The sequence below is a fragment of the Podarcis tiliguerta genome (assembly GCF_965153285.1).
Source record: "Podarcis tiliguerta genome assembly, chromosome: 1".
NCBI lineage: Eukaryota > Metazoa > Chordata > Lepidosauria > Squamata > Lacertidae > Podarcis > Podarcis tiliguerta.
Window position 1 is genome coordinate 74,154,309 of NC_139534.1, and position 15,588 is coordinate 74,169,896.

Genomic DNA, 15,588 nt, shown 5'->3' on the forward strand with positions numbered 1-15,588 from the left:
GCCTCAAAACCAGTCAGGCCCATAGTTTTCCAGATGGCTGGCAACTCTCTCCTGCTGCTGGTTTCTCAATTAATAACAGATGGGGGAACACACATTTATAATGCTAGTCTGTCTAAGGTTCAAAGGAAGAACCATTTTTTCCTGGAAAAATCACAAGGTTGAACTTTCCAGTATCCCCTTACCCCAGTTAGCTGGGGTGACCAGGAGCTGCCAAAACTAAAGGATGGGGCGGGGGAGAGAGAAAAGCTTAAGAATGATGAGATCTGAAAACATAATAAATGTACATTCCTATTGGCCTCATGGTCATGCAGCCTGTCGGAGCCAATAACTTTAATTTTTCATGCTTATCACTGCAAGCCGCAAAAGAGAACTGCTGACTGCATGTAAGCGGCATGTTGTTTACCCGCATCGTTCCATAACAGGGAAAGTATGCGCTAATATCTGTGCTCTCCCTGGCATGAAGCATTGCACCTGGCTGATTCTTTTTGCTGTTGTTCTCATCTGAAACCCTAAGCCAGCTCAGTCCAGTCATCTTCAACTTTTTGTGGCCTGAGCAAGATAGAACATGGCAGCTTCCTGTGTTCCTAATGGAGAAAATACCTTTTCACAATACCAAAACAACCACCATCTTGTGGTATGTAGGGGCCATTTTGTGTGTGCACAAGGGGTTCACTGGATCAGGGCCATTGTCTAAGATCCTCAGCTACCTTTTCACAGCAGCATAGTGCCTTGCATGTCCTTAGGTCCTGGGCAATACCCCCAAACCCACCTTTTCACTCAGCCTTGCCAAACCAATTCTCTGTTCTATCTCTGCCTCTTTTCTCCAGGCCTTTGATTTCTCTGCTCCCCTTGTGTTTCCCAATGTACTGCTTCCTTCTCCTGCAATGACTACTCAACATAACTGCCTATTTCCCCTTCCTTCTTTTAGCCTCTTGGGATCCCTGTATGCTGCTTCTCCAACCTCCCAGGCCTTCTCTACTTTCACGTTTCGCACCTCTGTGCTTCAGTTTGTAGTGACCGAAGAATCCCAACCTCTACTGCAGGGGTGAGGAAACTTTTTCAGCTTGAATGTCACATTCCCTTCTGGGTGGACACATGCCAAAGCTGGGTGGGGCCAGAGGCTAAAGGAGGTGGAGCAATGAATGTAAATTTTATCTTTGTACAGTAGGCTAGTTTCCATACACCTACATGCCACTTTCTAGCCTCCATCCAGGGAAGCAAGAGGCATTATCAGAATTCTAGCACACACATCAGCCATACAAAAAAAACCACACTCAAGAAGAGTGCAAAGCAAGGACAATGAAGGGTGTGTCATGGGAAGAGGGGCTGTGGCTGAAGAGACAAAGCCGGGGGAAGAGTCCCAAGGGCCTGATAGTGAGGCTTGAAGGGCCGCGTTACCAAGCAAAAGTCTTTAAAATGCTTTGTTTCCAGACCTTTGCAATAGACTTGGACCTAGGAGTATACCACGTTTCAGCTTTTTATTTGTGGCAGAAATACCAAGGCAGGAGCATCCTTGTACATGTAACTAGTCCAAAAAATATTGGCATTTTTGCAGCTGTGAAAAGGAATAAAATCCAGCTCTCTGGACCACATTTCTATTGTGTCTTCCACTGAAACTGGGCGGAGTGAACATCAAAGGAAAACCATTGATTTATTCCAGCTGAAGAATGGCTCATCACACAGCAAGAAGATAATTTGTGACGGAATTTTATATTACATGTTTACCAGGCTATAAATTCTTAAAATATTCACTGATGCTTAGATAGTTACATTTGAAGCAGACCGCAAGTACATATTTTCATACTTTACCATAATCCTGCTTCAAATCGTTGCACAAAAATTTAAATCCTTTTAAGTGCGGCAAGCAATTAATGCTCCACCCACCTTCCTTGTCTATTTGACGCAAAGCAAATGCTCAGAACAAAATTAATCTACACCAGACACAAGAACTAGCTTCAACTAATGGCAGTTTCAAATAAACCAACACATTTAATTCACCAGTGTGGTGCAGTGGTTAAGAGCGGTAGATTCGTAATCTGGGGAACCGGGTTCATTTAGCCTCGGGGTCCATAAAGAGAGAAGGAGCAGTGATGTGGAGTTGGGAATTTTTCCTGCAGAAAATTTTCCATTTCTTAAATTCATTAGTAGCAATAAATGGGTGTCAATTGCAAATGAATGGGGCTGTCAATATTTTAGTCAAGCTTGCCAGTTCTAAACTGTTTGTTTCAATTACTTAAAATACAGTTGTACCTTGGATCCCAAACGCCTTGGTACTCGGACATTTTGGCTCCCAAACGCCACAAACCCGGAAGTGAGTGTTCTGCTTAGTGAAAATTCTTTGGAACCCAAATGTCCGACAGGGCTTCTGTGGCTTCTGATTGGCTGCAGGAGCTTCCTGCAGCCAATCTTAAGCCGTGGTTTGGTTTCCAAACATTTTGGAAGTCGAACAGACTTCCGGAATGGATTCCATTTGACTTCCAAGGTACAACTGTACTGTTACAGGTTTGCAAGGGGGCAAGGATCCCCTCAAATTCCTGGGTGCCAGGTTCTCCCCATAATTTCTGAAATTAGTAAATTTGGGGTTTGATCAATGGATTTAGCAAGGCCTTAAAAAGTTAGTCAAACCAGCTTCCTCAGAAGCTGGGTTTAGAGAGGTGCCATTCAAGAACAAAAACAGGTAATAACAGAGTTATTACCTGGACAAAAGGTGAGAGATTCAGCATCAGGCTGCCTGGATTACAGGGGGTGAGATGTCACCACAGGAAAAAGTGCCTTTTGAAGGAGACTTTTGAAACAGAGGTTGCCAGGGCAACGGGGAGAGGATGCTTGAAGCTGAAGGGAAGGAATTGTTTTCTGCAAAGGCTGCTGTGAAGAAGAAGAAGAGTTTGGATTTGATATCTCGCCTTTCACTCCCCTTCAGGAGTCTGAAAGCGGCTAACATTCTCCTTTCCCTTCCTCCCCCACAACAAACACTCTGTGAGGTGAGTGGGGCTGAGAGACTTCAAAGAAGTGTGACTGGCCCAAGGTCACTCAGCAGCTGCATGTGGAGGAGAGGAGACGCAAACCCGATTACCCAGATTACATGACTACCGCTCTTAACCACTACACCACACTACACTACACTACACTACACTACACTACACCACACTGGCTCTCTGAAGAAGGGAGGAAGCAGGCAAAACATGCATGCTGGCTAGGAGAGGCTGCACCAAGAGACCAGGGGCTATGTATGGTTGGCTGATGCTTTGGAACCAAGCTTACTGAAGCTATGAGACGAGCAATGAGAGACACTCTTGGGGTGTGATATTCTGCAACCCCCATACCAACATTCAGGTGTAAATATATATATAAACCATATTTTTTAAAGACACTACTCTCTGCTGTGCCTTGATTTCCCAATGGATATACAATGCTGGTTAAGAGCCATGACCCCTGGAATCTTGCTACCACTTGGCAAAGATTGGGGTGGCCTATAATGATCCATATAAAACAAACACGCTCACCGAGATTACTCTAGAACAGGAATATCTAACCTGAAGCCTGTGCCAAACATATGGTGTTTTCAGTTTCCCTTCCAAATCTGTCATTTAAAAAAGAAGTTTAAAAAAGGATGGTTTTTTTTTTGTTTACTGTTCCAATGGGTCACCCACTGTGACACCCCTATGCCAAAAGGATCTTTGGGGGCTCCCAATTCCTTTTTAAAAGTTTTATTGATTGCTCCTATATGTGCCCCACTGTGACAATGTGATGTCAAAAGTTTAGGAATAAACTTGAAAAGTAGTCCTACAACTCTGCATTTCAATACATATTTTAGAAATACCCATGAGATTGGATTGCACATATAAACACCGAAATCACCATACCATTCAACTTCCAATAGTATTATTTTGATCCCTTATGAATGATCACACAAGGTATTTTTAATACCTCTTTTGAATTATTAAAGGCTGAAAAGATAAACTTTGCAAGCTTACAGAAAAGAATGGTTGTAGCCTGAGCAATGCATCCAAGCAGTAAAGATGTTTTGCATTTTTGTCATGAAACACGTTCATGTAAGCATTCAGTTGATGGTATCGAAAGACAGCAGAACCAACAGGGTCACACTCCCCTTGCCTAGCTCTGGACTCTAGTTCCACCCACCAAAGCAACCAAGGCTATTTCAGTCCTAAAACCAGGCATAACAAAATGCGCCTTAAACACAAAGAGCAGGCTTCACCTAACTAGTCCTACTAGTGGAAGCCCACACAAGGGCATGGACTAGTGCAACAGGGTTTTCTTCCCCTTTCCTTCCCCTGCACCCCCCACAATTGGCACAGGGTGGGGGTGGGAGAACCCCCAGCACAGCATGGGGGTGGTGTTCTGCCTGGCAAGCTGATGGAACAACTGCCACATAGCACTACATTAAATTCATCCCAAAGTAAAATTAGAAGAAAGAGGACCGGGAGGGGGGTATGGGGAGAAAGCAAGGATGCCAAGATCTGACCATTAAAGGAAGTGGGAGTTCAAAATATATGAGGTGAGATTTAAAATGTCTAGCTGAAATATGCTTTAACTATTCCTTCTTTACAAGGCAATATTTGGCACACTTGCGCTATTACAGTATTTCATACTTTTACTAGATTAAAACCATACTGACCTGGAAGACCACCTATGCCTGGGATATGTAGAAGCAACCCTGTCAAATAGTCTTTTATATAAGAGATCAGAGAAGGGTCAGTTTTGTTAAAAGGATGGGTAATTTTATTACCAGTAACTCTGTAGATAAATACAAATTAACCAAATTATTGCATTCTAGGGGATTAGCCAATTGCTGATGAGCTCAGGAAAAAGAAAAATCTCTGTATTACAAAGCCAGTTAAAATTCTCTTTCATTAAAAGTTTTTGGAAGAGAAACTTAGGCTATGTACACATTACCATTTAATTCGGATCAAGTGTGCTACCATCCCCGGTGTTTGAAGCTGAGTAAATGTAACATTATAGCCACAATCCATATGTATCCTGTAGTGTCTTGTTGCAAGGATATGGAAACAAATTAGGTAATGTACATTGGGTGAAAATGTGCTAAATACCCCGTGATCCTAGTAATATCCTGTATGGATATAATGCAAGCTCCAGCCCACTTATTCTGGAACACTAACATAGACATTGGCAGGATTCCTGTTGAGCAAAAGGGTTGTGCATCACAACCTCACTTTGTAAAGAACTCACCTTAAACAACCTCTCGTCCTAAGAAGACACCAAACCCAGAGTCTACGAGAAATCCCTTCATATTAAAACATAACCGGCAGTAAACACATTCCATGCATTTTATTCTGATAACCATGTTTACCAAGGAATAGATGAATTCATGGTGGCTGGAAAGTTTTTAAGACCTGACACAGACAGCTTGTTCCCAGTCCTGCCCTGTCCTGCCACATTTCTACCCAATTCAGTGCTAAGGAACAGCTCTGTAAGATGCTAATGCTGTTTCAGGCACAGGAGGAAATTCTGAACTGCCACAAACATCCAGTGTTAAGATGTTGTGGTGGGCTAGCGGTAGTGATGCCCCATCAACCGTCCTCAAAGAAGCATTTCAGAATCCGAAATTTAATTTATAATTTGAGAGGTGCAGAGGGCTTGCTCAAATTTGATTAGACATCACACCTCATGACCTGGAAGCCTTGATCTCTGATTCTCAGTAACTGAAATGATGAGATTCCTGAGAGGTGAAGAAAAGCTACTTGAAGATGTTCATTTATAGTGCAATCTTAAGTACAGGAAGCTGGCGGGACAGACACCAGCTCAAGTTAAGTCAGCATCCCTGCAGTGAAATAATTTTGATCTACACATTTCTCAAAAAACCTTTCACAGATCAGTTACATGACCTGGCAAACCAGGTGAAATGTACACTGCCAAAAGGTTTTGTAAGCCTCCTTGTCCTGACCACAACTCTGAAACACTTGTATTGGGGAACTTACACTGGCATGAGCTCTGGTGGCTTAAGTTCCGTTGGCTGAGACCCAGCTCAGCCAGACTGAGGGAGATACACAGTTGTATCCCTGGCGGAGTTGGGATGGGTGAGTTATGCTGGCGTAGCTGAGCCAGGACAGCTGAAGATCCACCTTTTCCAAACTTGCTCATCCTGACAGGTCTTGGGTTTGGATTGCACTGTTATTTATAATTGCATTGCATGTTCCAGGTTGGATCCATGACAATGCTTCAAAACAAACACACATGAAAACAAGGCCCCACCATTTCCCACAGCTATCATACCATATGGCTCTCTCGCACAAGGGTCATTTGGCTACCTGCATCATTGTGCAAAATGGAGAGGCGTTTACCATACACCACATACGTGCAGCATAAGCCTGAATACGGGACTCATTGTTTTAGTCTGAAAATGACTCACTTGCTCCCTATCATCTTGCTTACTGAATGCAAATATGTTCACATAGTGTGGTTCCTTATGCACCTGCACACAAGTAGCATCAAGTCTGGGACAGCCCAAAAGTTTGCGTAAGTGCAAAAAAGGGAGGGGCACTGAGAAACCTAAGTGTGGAAGGGGGGACACCCAAAAGCAGAACAGAGAGTACTGAAAAAGCTTTGTATGGGCTGGCTGACTAGGACAGGGGGAATGGAAAAGGGGGGAACGTAATGGTGTGGGATAAAAGGCAAGGTTGGAAGCTGGCCAGGCCCCTGAGCATGCACACTCCATTTGCAACATTTTGCGCCACCCCATGCCTCTTCTACGGCTCCCTCTGTATATGGAGTGGGTTTGTACCAGGGAAATGCCCATGGCTGCCTCAGCCCAGGCTCACCCGTGGGAGGTTCCTATCTCCTCAGTAGCTTTTCTACAAGGTCTGTTGTACAAGGTTTTCCTCTACATGCAGGTCCCGATGCCCCCGAAAGAACCCAATAGTGGGGGTGGTGGTGGGGTTTCCACTGGTTCCCCCACCCCTTTCGCAGGAGTTAAGACTGCAAGCCCAGCTGCACTTTATTTGAAAATAGGTCCCCGCTGAATTCTGCAGGACTTGCCGCCGAGTTAACTTTCGGAGAGGACCGTGCTAGCAAGCAGTTGAGGAATAGGATCCTCCTCTCTCCCTCCCCCCACCCGCGACGAGGCCAAAAAGGAGGAGCCACCCATGAACTCTGCCCGAAAGCGCCTGCCAGCGGCGACGCAGCCACCTTCGGCCTCCCGAGCCACAGGCTGAGCTTTCCAAACAGCGCGCGCGGGCTGCGGCGGGTGGGAGGGCTCCTTACCTGCCTGACGCTACAGCTGGGCAAAGCCGGCCAACTGGGTCCTCCCACCGCCGCCGGCTTCGGCCGAGGCAGGGAAGGAACGGCGCAGGCAGGCAGGCAAGCAAGCAAGCCGCGGCAGAGGAGGCGAAGGTCAGTTCGCCGGCTCGCCCTCAAAGAGCAGCTGCAAAGGCGGTAGGCGGTGATTCAGTTGCGCGCGCGCGCGCGCACCCCTTCTCGTTTGGGAAGGTATGCGCGCCGGAGAAACTCAAAGCGCAGGGCATGCCGGGATATATTTTTAGTGCTGCCCCCAAACCTGTTGCTTGGAAGTGGGTGCCGTCAGCAACGATAGAGTTAAAGATAGACACCCTTCGAGGCAGCATCCCGCGAGCCAGGAAAGCCCGCGGGCGACCGGCTGGAGGAATAGGAATCTCTCCGTTCCTTGAGAGGGCTTTTCAGCCCCGGGGCCGCATTGCCTTCTAAGCAACCTTCCTCGGGCCATATACCAGTGGTGGGTGGCGCCAGAGGCAAAAAAAGAGTGTGGCAGGGTGGTGTAGTGGTTAGAGCATCGGATTAGGATCTGGGATCCCCACTAGGCCGTGGGGTGACGTTGAGCCAGTCGCTGCCCCTCTGCTTAATCTGCCTGGCAGGGTTTGTGAAGATAAAATGGGAAAGGGGAAACCATGAGCAGCACCTTGAGCTCATTGGAGAAAGAGGTAGGATGTAAATGTAATAAATAAAGTAAAGGGGTCATTTTTATCTCTGTACAATAGACTGGTTTTACACCCACACCCTTCTGTTTCTGGACAAGCAAGAACCCATCCCGTTCAAGCACACAGGGAGAGGGGTGTGTGGAGAGCCAGATAGAGAGGCTTAGGACTTTGGCCTTGGGAAGGCCCCCCCCCCTTTGTACAGCAAGAGCACCTCATCTCATTCTGGGTGGCACTGAACAGGCCTGTGAATGTGGGGAGCATAAAATGATTGCAGGGAACAGATGGCCTCTCACTTTTCCTCTGGAAAGGGAGAATTGGGTCTGCTGTAGTTCTCAGAGGCAAAGTGCAGCTCACAACATGGAAGGCTGATTACCCCCCCCCCCCCACTGCTATACTTCCCAGTAGCAGAGGCAACCTCTACAACTTTCTCTTGTTATGTCTTTATACCTGTATTCAGATTGCACCATGTGTTTAACTATATAGGATCTAAATTTCCAATGTAATTTCTATGTAGAATTTCAGAGCCTTCTAGGCTACTCACTCTAGCCCCCTGCTAGCGGAAGGTAATCCAGAACTAGAACAACCCCCACAGATGACCATCTACTCAGCTTGAAGATATGTAATGACGATAACCAATAAGATCCCTAGGTTCTATTGTTCAGTTGTTTTCCACGAAGAAGTTTCTCCTAGCATTCAGCCATAATCTAGCCTAAGTTCATATAGTAGAGCTATAGACGTGCAGCGCAAATCTCCAGTAGATGTCACAAAATTGGAAAGTGCAAAAACTTGTCTTCTCTTTTTAACACAATACAGCCAAGATAAAGAAACTGGTAATTGCATGACTTTGCAATTCAATGTTCAGCTCTTGCAAATTCATAATTCATTGCTCCTCAGACGTACAATAGTTGATTTCACAGCCAATAAGACAAACTATTATGGCTTTGCATAAGTGCAGAATTAAGGAACAGCACACTGTGGAGTTGCAAGTAGTGAAATCAAGCTCCAAGTATCAACACCACCAAGTGTAAAGCCTATTCATCAGTGTTACACCAGAAATAACGTATGGAATATCTCCAGTGTTTTAATACTGTCAAGCCAACGTCTTTATCAAAGACTGCAACATTTTACTTGGATTTAAGAATGGGTAGTGTGATTGATGGAAACAGGAGCAGATGTAGTAGAGAACTTAAAAGACTGTTTTGTGAATTAGATTTTAACAGCCATTTTGGCAACAAGACTGGAAAATTAATTCATACTCAGTTTTGTTACGTATAGGAAATTAAATATTTGGGTTGGTAGCTCTATTCTATAAGACTCAGTGCTGTAATCTGTTCATAATATGTCTTAATTCTGTTCTGTAAGTCACATATAAAAAAGGTAACTTTATAAAGAAATTTGACTTTGCCTAAGTCATATATAGGTATAAAAGGTAAAAGACCCCTGGATGGTTAGATCCAGTCAAACCTGACTATGGGGTGTGGTGCTCCTCTCGCTTCAGGCTGAGGGAGCCGGCATTTGTCCACAGACAGCTTTCTGGGTCACGTGACCAGCATGACTAAACTGCTTCTGGTGCAACAACACACGGCAGAAGCTAGAGCGCATGGAAATGCTGTTTACCTCCCCGCCACAGTGGTACATATTTTTCTATTTCTGTTGGTATGCTTTCAAACTGCTAGGTTGGTAAAAGCTGGAACAGAGCAACAGGTGCTCATCTCACCACGCGGATTTGAACTGCTGACCTTTTGATTGGCAAGCCCAAGAGGCTCAGTGGTTTAGACAACAGCACCACCCAATAATAATAATAATAATAATAATAATAATAATAATAATAATAATATATTATTCATACCCCATCTGGCTGGGCTTCCCCAGCCACTCTGGGCGGCTTCCAAAAAAAATATTAAACTACTGTAATACATCAAACATTAAAAGCTTCCCTAAACAGGGCTGTCTTCAGATGTCTTCTAAAAGTCTGGTATTTGTTGTTCTCTTTGACATCTGGTGGGAGGGTATTCTACAGGGAGGGTGCCACTACCGAGAAGGCCCTCTGCCTGGTTCCCTGTAACTTGGCTTCTCGCAGTGAGGGAACCGCCAGAAGGCCCTCGGTGCTGGACCTCAGTGTCTGGGTAGAACGATGGGGGTGGAGACGCTCCTTCAGATATACTGGACCGAAGCCGTTTAGGGCTTTGAAGGTCAGCACCAACACTTTGAATTGTGCTCGGAAACGTACTGGGAGCCAATTTAGGTCTTTCAAGACTGGTGTTATACGGTCTCGGCAGCCGCTCCCAGTCACCAGTCTAGCTGCCGCATTCTGGATTAGTTGTAGTCACCTTCAAAGGTAGCCCCACGTAGAGCGTGTTGCAGTAGTCCAAGCGGGAGATAACCAGAGCATGCACCACTCTGGCAAGGCAGTCCGCAGGCAGATAGGGTCTCAGCCTACGTACCAGATGGAGCTGGTAAACAGCTGCCCTGGGCACAGATTTGACCTGTGCCTCCATGGACAGCTGTGAGTCCAAAATGACTCCCAGGCTGCGCACCTGGTCCTTCAGGGGCACAGTTACCCCGTTCAGTACCAGGGAATCCTCCACACCTACCCGCCTCCTGCCCCCCCAAAACAGTACTTCTGTCTTGTCAGGATTCAACCTCAATCTGTTAGCCGCAATCCATCCTCCAACCACCTCCAGATACTCACACAGGACCTTCACCGCCTTCACTGGTTCTGATTTAAAAGAGAGGTAGAGCTGGGTATCATCCGCATACTGATGAACACCCAGCCCAAACCCCCTGATGATCTCTCCCAGCGGCTGCATATAGATGTTGAAAAGCATGGGGGAGAGGACAGAACCCTGAGGCACCCCACAAGTGAGACCCCAGGGGTCTGAACACTCATCCCCCCCCCACTTTCTGAACACGGCCCAGGAGGAAGGAGCGGAACCACTGTATGACAGTGCCCCCAGCTCCCAGCCCCTCAAGATGGTCCAGAAGGATGTTATGGTTGATGGTATAAAACGCCGCTGAGAGATCCAGCAGAACTAGGAAATAGCTCTCACCTTTGTCCCTAGCCCGCTGGAGATCACCAACCAATGCGACCAAGGCAGTTTCAGTCCCATGATGAGGCCTGAATCCCGACTGGATTCCTTCTAAGTCTAGATGGCATCTAGTATAGATGGCAAAATGCATTGGAAAATGTGGGATAACACTTGCTTTGATGCAACATCATCTAACCTCCCCACAACCAAATCTGAATGAATGCTCATTAAGTAGCCGGTGTCATCTAGCAAATAAACCGGAATGAATGCTCAGTAATCAGGTCATATGGAAGTGCCCTGCCTTTCTATATACCATGCTTCCTATAGCACACAGACTACACAAATTGTCTACTTATAGGGGTGGAGACAGTGATAATGAAACAGCAAGGAGAGACTTCAACCAATTCCAGTCTAATGAAGTATTGCCAGCATTTCATTTTAAATTCTCATGAAATACACTCTCAAATTTTAGTAATTAATTCTGAAAAAAAATGAAAGAAAATATTTCAAAACAAATTGAGTGAGGATAGAAATCTTGGAGTTAAACATTTCTGCAGCTGCAGATGTAATTCTGAAACATATTTAAGTCAGCAGTGTTTGCTTGATTGATGCATCCTATGGAATGTATAATGGGTGTTGCATGAGATCCAAGTGGAAAAGAATCTTATCCAACTGAAATAAAGCACACTCCTTTCTAGATTACATAATAACTCAGCAAAACTATGACTCATTACCATTATCCTTCTATTTTCTGAATGCTTGTAAAATGGAACTTTAAAATAGAAATATCCAAAGTAATGTGTAATGAAAATCTGGAACTCGTTTCCTTTCCAGTGCACTACGTGTTTTTGTTACTGTCACAATATCATTTTACAGAAAGGTTAATTTACTTACTCCATCCAGCCCCACGTTGGCCATCATAACAACCCAATTAAGCGGGAGTGCTTCAACATAAGGTTTTGTCCCATGTGCCTGCTACAGTTGCATGTAGCAACTATTTATTATATTTTTATACTGCTGTTTCTTCAGGGGTCTCAGGGCAGTGCACATGGCTTCTCCTCAGCACCACCCTGTTGCATGCCATGTAGTAGTAGATTAAGCAGGGACATGGCCCTGCCATGACTGAGCAGGGATCTGAAAACAGTTCCCCCTAGTCCAGCATTCCCCAACCTTGTGTCCTCCAGATGTTTTGGACTGCAAGTGCCATTAGCCCTGGCTAGCATATGTTGAGTGGACTGATGGGAGATGTAGTCCAAGGCATCTGGAGATGGGAGATGTAGTCCAAGGCACTAGGCTGGTGAGTACTGCTCTGGTCCCTATCTGACACTCTACATCACACTGGCTCTCATGACAACTTACCTGGCATTACTTGCCTCAGTTTCCCACTCACACATTTCCAAGCTGTGGAAATTATGAAAATTGCCACCTAGAAGCTGCATCTGTATCTGGAGTTATGTGTCACAGAGGAGCCTTAGACCATGTGACCTGTCCCATGGGAAAAATAAGTAGGCGATTAATGTTAATCATCTGCTACACAGGGCATTTCTTAAGAATGTGCCCTTGCATGGTCACAACTGGATGGAATTTACTGTGCCGGAAAGTTCTGCTTCTAAAGGAACAAGTGCCACCCTGCTGGGACACATTTTGAAGAAAAATCTTTCATATGAAGACTTGCATGGAAAAACCATCTTATGATAACTTGGCTTTGTAATCACACCTGAGTATTGTCCACTAGTGATGCAACAGCTTTGGTAAAGCAGTCAGTTGCCATGGATGAGCAAAGGATTCATTTTGGAGCATGATTATTCTTACAGTTGACCTTTTTAGAACTATTCTGTGTATGATGGATCTTGAAACTTTGAAAACAAACAAAAATTGGTTAAGTATTAGGAAAGTACTATAAGATTATGTGATCTCTGAATTATGCAGTGATTTGGCTAATAGAGATAAAGAACTTGCTAAATTATGAGATATATGTAGGTGCTGTTTCTGTATAGCTCTATTCCACTTTCCCTGGCTTATGTAGGACTCATATGGGATGCCAAAGGCATTCCCCTCAGCAATGCTAGGATGCTGGTGTGGTTCTTGCTCTGTGATCTTCCCCTTTCCAAGCAGTTTCTACATTCATGTGTTGTCACAGTAACATGGAATAGAATAAAAGATTAGTTCTTCAGGCACTTCCATGGCATGAGAATCAGATGAATAAGACAAGATTTGCAGGGAAGGTTTGCAGTATCCACAATCTAGCAAAGTGAAGCACATATCAATCAGCTCCACTGATTTCTCTCTACCTGAAATCAATGGAACAATGGTGCTTAACTTGCCCAGAATTAATGGTTTCCATATATGAAGCAGTCTTGAAAAACACTGTCTGGTCCACAGTTTTTGGAAACGAGGTATCTCCATGTTTCAAGAAATAAATTCAGCCCCAGTTTTCTTCTTTGGTTGAATAAAGATCAAAGTAGGGAAAGAGACTGAAGAAATAGTTTTCTTTAACTGTCTTCAGGCCCAGGCACATTTTTCCCTTTTGAAAAACACCAGACATTTCTGTCAAACTTTAAGAACAGCACTCTTGCTTCATTGTTCAAGATCATAGCTTCTATTTGTACAGACTAATAATCCTTCAGAGCTGCATGAAAATATATGTATGTATGTTTGTATGTATTTAGTATGTTTGTTTTAAAAGAAAGTTCAAAATTAGATGTCATGGGAAGAGTTCTAAAAAAAACCCCCACCAGGAGTGACATTTAGGGGATGTTAAAATAAAGATAAGGTTCTCACATAAAACCCAGCATGAAAATACTTTACAGAGTTAATAAGATTCAGAATTTTGGTCCTCCTTTTACTGCCCAGTAAAAGATACATAATCTGTAGCACATGGTTTAGAACAAGTATCTACAATTTTTTCAGACCCATGACGCACTTTTAACCCAGGCATGCATTTTGGGATCCATTTCTTAATTTTGTATCATATACTTGCATGGTAGTTGTGCTCCTGTTGTGACCCGACTTGGATTGGGCCATAGCCCACTGATCATAGCTGTCAACTTTTCCCTTTTCTTGGAAGGAATCCTATTCGGAAAAAGGTAATTTCCCTTAAAAATGGGGGAAAGTTGACAGCTATGCCACTGATCTACCAGTTGAAGACCAGTGGCTTACAACATATTTTACTATAACTATGTGGGGTGGGAGGGTAACTAGCTAGCTAGCTAGATAAATAGATAGATACACACACATATGTATATGTATAGATATATACCCCTGCCCGTATGGGCCAGTCGTGTCCGACTCTAGCGTTCTGCGCCCATCTCACTTAAGAGGCCAGGGGCCAGCGCTGTCCGGAGACACTTCCGGGTCATGTGGCCAGCGTGACGAAACTGCTCCAGCGAGCCGGCACCAGCGCAGCACACGGAAACACCGTTTACCTTCCCGCTATAAAGCGGTATCTATTTATCTACTTGCACTTAAGAGTGCTTTCGAACTGCTAGGTGGGCAGGAGCTGGGACCGAAAGACGGGAGCTCACCCTGCCGCGGGGATTCGAACCGCCGACCATGCGATCGGCAAGCTCTAGGTGCTGAGGTTTTACCCACAGCGCCACCCGCGTATAGATACACACACACATATTTGCAGTTTAGCTTTCTAAGTAGCCACCTATTCCTTTCCAGACAACCTTTCCAGGAATAGAAGTCCTTTCTAGACATCCAAGCATTTTTTAAAATGACAACAAGATTTCGTTGCATGTTAAATAACTAATCTGAAGCTAGTAACAATTTTGATGGGTCATTAATTCATTAGGACATTGCCTGTATGGTTGAGTCAGCCTTCAATATGATTTCTTGCAGCACCTGATAAAACATTCCTGCTTGCTTTTGAGCATTCTGTTCATAAGCCTTTCTTTTAATATGAAAATGGCTAAGCCACAAAAAAGTTGAAGTTGAACTGTTTACTGGAAAAGAGTCTTTTCAGACCCCAGAATGACTTCAGTGACAATCCAATGCATGTTTTGCTTTTAAATATGCAGATAGAGTAATATGGAAATGCACCCTTATGTGGAGGAAAACTTGAGGAACCCAATGTGTTTTGTGTGATATATGGATTTATGTGACAATAATGGGGAGCACGGAAGTAAGAGCTGGACCATAAAGAAGACTGATTGCCGAAGAATTGATGCTTTTGAATTATGGTGCTGGAGGAGACTTTTGAGAGTCCCATGGACTGCAAGAAGATCAAACCTATCCATTCTTAAGGAAATCAGCCCTGAGTGCTCACTAGAAGGACAGATCCTGAAGCTGAGACTCCAATACTTTGGCCACCTCATGAGAAGAGAAGATTCCCTGGAAAAGACCCTGATGTTGGGAAAGATGGAGGGCACAAGGAGAAGGGGACGACAGAGGACGAGACGGTTGGATAGTGTTCTCGAAGGTACCAGCATGAGTTTGACCAAACTGCGGGAGGCAGTGGAAGACAGGAGTGCCTGGCGTGCTGTGGTCCATGGGGTCACGAAGAGTCGGACACGACTAAATGACCAAACAACAACAAGAAAATGGGGAGCACTGAATCATTTGCAACTTCCATAAGGTCACCACCCCTGTCCTGACTTAAAAGTGAAATCCTGTGCCTTGATAGATAC

General features: G+C 44.6%; 1 protein-coding gene and 1 long non-coding RNA gene across 4 annotated transcripts in view; one reads left to right on the top strand and one right to left on the bottom strand.

The window, feature by feature from the left end:
* Positions 1–12,512, bottom strand: part of BBOX1 (gamma-butyrobetaine hydroxylase 1) — a 36,460-nt gene extending 23,948 nt beyond the window's left edge. The window contains exon 1 of one of the 2 annotated variants that reach the window (XM_083435884.1): positions 12,317–12,512. The gene's annotated coding sequence lies outside the window, so the exon portion shown is untranslated. Of the gene's footprint in view, positions 1–7,239; positions 7,429–12,316 lie in introns of those variants that run through there. The other variant, XM_083435885.1, reaches the window with a different exon arrangement.
* The window catches only part of LOC310681741, a 50,046-nt gene continuing 41,724 nt past the window's right edge, over positions 7,267–15,588 (top strand). The window contains exon 1 of one of the 2 annotated variants that reach the window (XR_014513571.1): positions 7,267–7,368. This is a non-coding gene — a long non-coding RNA (uncharacterized lncRNA). Of the gene's footprint in view, positions 7,411–15,588 lie in introns of both variants that reach the window. The other variant, XR_014513572.1, reaches the window with a different exon arrangement.